This window comes from Portunus trituberculatus, chromosome 42, assembly GCF_017591435.1.
Source record: "Portunus trituberculatus isolate SZX2019 chromosome 42, ASM1759143v1, whole genome shotgun sequence".
Classification (NCBI taxonomy): Eukaryota; Metazoa; Arthropoda; class Malacostraca; order Decapoda; family Portunidae; genus Portunus; species Portunus trituberculatus.
The window spans coordinates 20,624,913-20,632,412 of record NC_059296.1 but is presented as its reverse complement, the minus strand read 5'-3'; the positions used below and the strand labels follow the sequence as shown (position 1 = coordinate 20,632,412).

Sequence of the window (7,500 nt, the reverse complement as noted above, 5' to 3'; positions counted from 1 at the left end):
AAAACAGTTTTGATCATTTCAGTAACCTCCACTAGTCTGTTAAAAGTTATGAAGACTAGACACCACGACCTTCACCATCACAAACCGCTCTGTCATCACGTTATTCACTCATTTTTATTTAGTTTCCTCATGCGTGTTACTGTTTTTCTTTTTTTCATTGTATATGTATGTATGTTTCAGTACTTAACCTTTACTATCTACGTCTCTTCCTTACGTAACACAGACAGGTTCATTAGGGCTAACAAATGTGTTGTTCATTGTTCTTCCTCTACGCTCTTATGTTTACAGGAGTACAAGTCAGGCAATTAACTCTTTTTTTTCTTTTACCTAGTACGACGAATTCTGAAACTCGGCATCGTAGCATTGTACAGCAATACCGAAAACTGAAATGTTTCGTTCATTCCATTGTGTATGCTTTCAAAGGTAGAAAGGCATTTAAACCATATTCTCAAATATTTATGGTTCTGTTTTCATTATCAACAGACTCTAGTGAAGATTCTTGCCTTTCCAAGAGTGTTGTCAAGATTCAAGTGACAGTTTAACAAGGATTCTGCATCAGTAATAAGAAAAATAATCATGACCACCCAGCTTGTCATCTCTGCGACTTTTGGAAAATTATCTTAATGAGAGTGCAGAGTTTCCAGCTGAGGGGTCTTTATTCGATGTCTTTCCAGTTGTTCACTGAATGAGATTTTTTTCATTCTCTCTCTCTCTCTCTCTCTCTCTCTCTCTCTCTCTCTAACAATAGATTATTTCTTAGGATTTATATATTTTGTGAAAGAGAAAACTTGAAAACTCGAAAATGTAAAGTAGCTATTATGGGAGGCGCCAACTGGAGCCATCATCTCCCCATTCAGTGCCAGGAGCGGTGAATGTCTCGATCACTTCCTTCCTTCTGAACTTGCCGCATAAATTCCACGAGTTAAATCTTTTCCAACGGACTGAATGATTGCCTTGAGTTACACGTGCCAGCTGAGATGCGATGCGATGTGATGCGTACTCGTATACTCGTGTTCTCCGCCACCCACACTCAGGCACCCGGCCCTCCGTGTTGGTGTAGCAAACAACCCTGCCTGGAGAACCGTCTGGAGGCCTGGTTTGTATTAACAGGGCGAACTCTGTGGCCCCGAGAAGCTGCACGCCTTGTTGATCATTGCCTCACATGCTTAGTTTAGTCCCGCTTCCCTCACGATTGCCTGGATGTAATTACTCCCGCCAGCCTGAGATCAACCCTCCTCATGGGTGGTCACACACTTCCTGCAGCGATTAACCCACTACTTAACTGCCTGGCAAATGTTTCCTTTCACACATAACTTTTAGGCACTTTTCTCTCTTTTCTGTCTTATTTCTGTAGTGTAAATATTAATAATAGATAAATTAATTCTAATTTCTTTTTTAGGCAGGAGAGGAAACTGTCCAAGGACAACAAAAAGTGAAAAAAAGGCCCACTGGGTTGCCAGTCCCCTTAAAGATCATAAGAGTTATCTAGAGGTGAGGGACAAATGTCTTGAAACCTCCCTCGTAAAAGAAGTCAAGTCGTAGGAAGATGGAAATACAGAAGCAGGCAGGGAATTCCAGAGTTTACCAGAGATAGGTATGAATGATTGAGAATACTAGTTAACTATTGTATTAGAGGATTGGACAGAATAGGGGTGAGAGGAAAAAGAGAGCCTTGTGCAGCGAGGCCGCAGGAGAATGGGAGTCATGCAGTTAGTAGGATCAATAGAGCAGTTAGCATGAAAATAGCGATAAAAGATGGCAAGAGATGCAACATTTCGGCGGAGAGAAAGAGGCTGAAGAAAGTCAGTCAGAGGAGAAGAGTTGTTGAGACGAAAAGCTTTTGATTCCACCCTATCTAACAAAACTGTATGATTGGAAACCTCCTCCCCTCAAACATGCAAAGAATACTCCATACAAGGACTGATAAGGCCCTTGTACGGAGTTAGCAGTTGGAGGGACGAGAAAAACTGGTGGAGACACCTCAGAACGCCTAACTTCATAAAAGCTGTTTTAGCAAGAGATGAGATGTGAAGTTACCATTTGAAATTATGAGTAAAGGACAGACCGAGGATATTCAGTGCAGAAGAGGGAGACAGTTGAGTGTCATTGAAGAATAGGGGGTAGTTTTCCGGAGGGTTGTTTCGAGTTGATAAATAGAGGAATTGAGTTGAGTCAGAAATCTCAGAAAGATCAGAAGTCAGTGTTTCTGTGGCATCCCTGCGTGATCTGTTAAGTGATCTGTTGAGTAAATTAACCTTACTCTTTTTTTCCTCTTATGTCTTCATGCAAATTACTACAGTGCTTTGATATTCGGAAAAAAAAGTTCTTAGCAGTGAAAGGAATAATAACAGTAGTGCCTCTACTGTACACCGTCTTCATTGCTTTAGTTGTGCTGAGACACATGTGAATGCTGCAGTGTCTCACCTCGATTGCCTTTAATAAGTTCTAGTGGAGGCTACTGGCATATTCAAGACTATTCTCATGATTCTAGTGAGAGTTCAACTTCCAATTTGCATCGTCCGTGTGACAACATCCCTGAGAACTCGGCTGTTCATTTATGTAGACTAACCTTTTAAAACAATTCCTTACGAGAGTTCAAAATCTTAAGAATGCTGTCCCTAGTGTGTCGTGAGGCAAGGCCCGTGTGGAATAGATGAAGCCTTTCTCTGTCAAGGGACTAGGTAATCTCAATCGCAGTGAATGTCATTGCAGTATTTTTTCAAATTAAAGTTAGATAGATTTTTTTCCATAATTAAGAAGTTATAGATCAAGTTATTCATCCAACACATCCAACATTATATCTCGTTACTCTGGTATTACTGGCCACAAAGTGATACTATGAAGTTTGGAAGTTGTTTATAGTAGTGAATGGGTTAAGCAATGTGGCGACTTTTTACTTTGTGTTTCTGATCTGCTTTATTTTCAATGCTGAAAATTGATCCGTATCTCAGAACCTTTAGTCAGCGTACTAGTAAACACTGTCCCTTATTTACTGGCAGGCGAGAACAGAGAGACACGTGTAATTACGAGGACGATGAAGCGACTATAAAAATATTCAACGCTGCCGAAATACACTCAGACTAATTCACCTTTGTAATAATACAAAGGGCAACCACAAATTTCCTCGAATACTCAAAGATAACTCAGGATTACTTTACCATGATCTACTGTATTTTCGTCTCTCAGGTTCTTTAGATGTTAGTATGTGTGACCCAAATTTTCATCAAATATATTCCTATTTACCTCAACATTTCACGTAACGATAGAAAACTAGTGATTGTTTTGCCGTGGTCTGCTATATTCGTTCCTTACTTTCCTGTAATACCGTTTTTTGTTGATGGTTTAACAGTGGGGGGAAAATTTTCAAAGGACTTCTATCACGACAACCCTTTCATCCTGGAAAGTTCCTCCAATTTAAGACTGACTAGAGTATAAAATATTTACTTTTTTTTTCTCTCTTCCTGTCTTCTTTTTTTTTTTTTTCCTTTGCAGTGTGTGTCAGGAGAATTCCACCACGACGAACCTTTCATGTAGTCAAATTCTCAAGTTTTAGAATGACACTGGGGCCTAAAAGTTTTGTCTTCGCCTTTTCTTTAAGCTGTTTCTTGACATTTTCTCGAGTTCCATGGCCACGAAGATTTCCTGAAGACATATTTTTAAGTTTAGAATGTCAGTAGGATAGAGATTTCTTTTGTCTATATTTTCACAACTTGTTTCCTGCATTTATTTCGTCTTCAGAAGAAAAAGGAAAAATAGATCTGCTTCCTTTTTCCGATTCACATTTCCACGTACTCACTTTTAGTCATGGACAAAAACAGATTTCTCTTTTCGAACTATTTTCTTCTGGCATTATTTACCCAACATATAAAGCAAAAAAATCTACTTCCATTTTCTCGATTCATATTCTCACGTACTCATCATTAATAAAAAAATTTTCATCCTCTCTTTTTTTTTTAACTCATTCTTTCATTTCCACGAACACACCATTTATTTTGAGCAAACGCGGTCTTCTTCCTCCCCTTTCCCTCTCATTTCTATGCTGCCACACACTGACCTCTAATCTTGAGTAAAAAAAGACTTTCATCCTGTTTTTTTTCCTCCCACACTCCTCCTCCCTTGCACTGTGCTCATCTTTTCTTCTTCAATACAGAAAAGCTAATTACTCTCCTTTTTTTTCCCACGCATCTTTACACTCCCACCTAATCTTCTTTCTGTCGTAAGAGTCGTTCACATTTCCCTTTTTTTCTCGTTAACTCACATTCCCACGTGTCCCTCTTTTTATCTCGAGAAGAAAAAAAAAAAATAGATCAACCTTTATTTTTTTTCCCACTCGTTTTTTTTTCCTACATCTGGAGTGCAAAAGAGTAAATAAATACCTTTACAGTCTTTTTATCCCCCTTTTCATACGTACAACCCGTTTTCTTTTTATCCTGAAAACAAAAGAAAAAATATCAAATCATAAGCACTTTTCAACTTACTTTTACACTCACACATCCTCGTCGGTTTGATTTATTTTTTTTTTTTTAGAGCAGTTCCCCTATCAGTTCACCTGCGTCCTCGTCCGTCCGTCTCCGTGTCTGTGTCTTAATGTTCAGTCCAGCACAGCAGTCGAGTTACAGGTATGCGGTACTTTCTCTTCTCCTCAACTCCCCTTGCACTTCAGACGTTTATTAGTTTACTGTATAGCGTAGTAGTGAGGCAAGAGAGGTTTGGGTGGTTAATTTAGTTTACCATGCGTCTACGGAGAGAGAGAGAGAGAGAGAGAGAGAGAGAGAGAGAGAGAGAGAGAGAGAGAGAGAATGATAAAGTCTACACAAGTTTGCTTCATAAACTTTAAACGCTTTTTATTCATCTTTTTTCTTTTATTTTGAGCCCAGCACACAAAAAAAGATGATGTTTTTCTTTTCTCGTATAAGTTACAGTCGAGGAAAAAGAGAGAGAGAGAGAGAGAGAGAGAGAGAGAGAGAGAGAGAGAGAGAATAAAAAAAATCAAAGGAAAGAAAAATAGGTCTTTACAGGGGGTGTTTTGAGTAATGGTGTTGGTGTAATGTGAGGAACGAGCGGTGAGGTGCTCGTTGTTCCTTTGTTCTTGTTGTTTGTTTTTATTCTATATTCATCTCATTGTCTTTTTTTTCTTACCTTGCTGTCATTCTTTAACGTTTTATATACATACTTTTCTTACTATTTCTTTTTTTCATTATTACGTTAACTTTCATGTTTTTTCCCGTAGGCTTATTCTTTCTTTCTTTTTTTTTTTTGTATTTAATTGTGTGTCACGTTTTTTTTTCTGCTTCGGCCTTTTCTTCTTGTCCTGGTCTTTCAATTGTGTTTCATATTTTCTGTATATATTTTACTCTATATTATATATATATATATATATATATATATATATATATATATATATATATATATATATATATATATATATATATATATATATATATATATATATATATATATATATATATACATATATATGTGTAACTACAGTATCTCTCTTTGCATTTCACTTTTTTTGTTTTCATTTTCTTACATTTACTTTGATGCATCTTGTACCATAACTCATTTTACCGCTCAACATTTCCTAATCATCTTTTTTTGGTTCTTCTTTCATTGTTCATGTCTTACTTTCACACACATCCCTGTACGTACTCCACTCCTTTCATGACGATCTTTCCTCACACTCAAAAAGTCTGACTGCATTTTATTCAAGAAAAATGGCTTAGGAGTTTAGTTCCCACCTCTCCTGTGAAGAATTAAGATGGAAATTGAGACTCGTCCGTGCATGTGTCTTGATAGAGGAGCCTCTTGAGGGGGTGATTAACTTAATGGGGTGGAAAGGAAGAGGAACGAGAGATGCGCCCCGTAAATAACTCAGCCAGTGAAAGGGATGTATGTAATAGTGTTATGCTAGCTCTTGCATTATACATAACGACTTGAAGGAGGTGAGCATTCCTAAAGAGCATTTATGGAGTGTGTGTAAGTGTACGTGTGTAGTGCGCTGAGTTGCTATAATGTGTAGAGAGTGTAAGTGAAGGTTAATACACCTTTAAGGAAACAGATGAAACTGTGATTCAACATCATTTGTTACAGTTCTGTGTGTGTGTGTGTGTGTGTGTGTTTCACTGTTTGATCTGCTGCAGTCTCCGACGAGGCAGCCAGACGTTACCCTACGGAACGAGCTCAGAGCTCATTATTTCCGATCTTCGGATAGGCCTGAGACCAGGCACACACCACACACCGGGACAACAAGGTCACAACTCCTCGATTTACATCCCGTACCTACTCACTGCTAGGTGAACAGGGGCTACACGTGAAAGGAGACACACCCAAATATCTCCACCCGGCCGGGGAATCGAACCCGGTCCTCTGGCTTGTGAAGCCAGCGCTCTAACCACTGAGCTACCGGGTGTGTGTGTGTGTGTGTGTGTGTGTGTTGTGATACATTATGCAAAAACTTTGGTCATTATATATCTATCTATCTATCTATCTCCCTCTATCAATCTATCTACTTATCTATTTATCTATCTATATATCTATCTAACTTTTTTGCTCAAGTCGTGTATCCACAACCAGAACTAACAGAATAAAAGACTAGAATCTAGATCAACACAACGCATCATTCCCCTATCTTTTTCATCCTGTCATTCATCCCCAGTCATTCCATTCAATAATCGGGAGATAAGCGCATTTCACAAGCTTCCTTTTAACACATCTCCCCATTAATACAATATCAAAGGGAATTAGTGAGTGAGAGTCCTCCGATGGCACCTCGACACCACCCTCTTTAATGCAGGAAGTGGAAGAAAACGGAGAAAGAGAAGGAAAAAAAAGTCAGAGTTCATGGTAGACTAAAGCAGAGAACGAGAGGAAGAGAGGAGAGTTCTATAAGGTATCGATGCTATTGAAACGTGTTTGTGGTATATAGTGTAACGAATTCTATTTATGGAAGCTGTGTGGGGTTTCTGTCTTTTGTAATGTAGTAGCAGCCGTATTATGTTAGTTTTGGTGTATAGGGGGGATGGTGGGGTTTTTCTTTTTTTCCTCCTCTCGTTTTCTGTCTCATCTGGTGCTGCTGATGAGATAAAGAATTGGAATCTGGCATGCCTTGCGCTTCGCTGAACGGAAGCCTTCCCCTTTGATTTCTAAGAGTTCGCTGGCGGTGATTACACACACACACACACACACACACACACACACACACACACACACAGAGAGAGAGAGAGAGAGAGAGAGAGAGAGAGAGAGAGAGAGAGAGAGAGAAAGCAAAGCAAAGCAAAACAAAGCCACGGTGCCTTTTGACTATATTACACGTCAGGTTTAGTTTGCCGTCACAAGGTTTAGCATTTAGAACCGAAATAATACTTTTGGTTCACTGGTGGGAAGGGAATGAATCTTGCACAAAGCCTCTTATTTGGTCTGATGCTTTAATTACCTTTCAGTAATTCATTCCTGTTTGATACTCTTGCGTTTTTTTTTTTTTTTTTTTTTTTTAAGGTT

General features: G+C 38.7%; 1 protein-coding gene across 3 annotated transcripts in view; it reads left to right on the top strand.

Annotated features, from left to right (window-relative positions):
- The window catches only part of LOC123517719 (multiple C2 and transmembrane domain-containing protein-like), a 638,372-nt gene that overhangs the window by 292,575 nt on the left and 338,297 nt on the right, over positions 1–7,500 (top strand). The gene's annotated exons all lie outside the window — the stretch shown is intronic.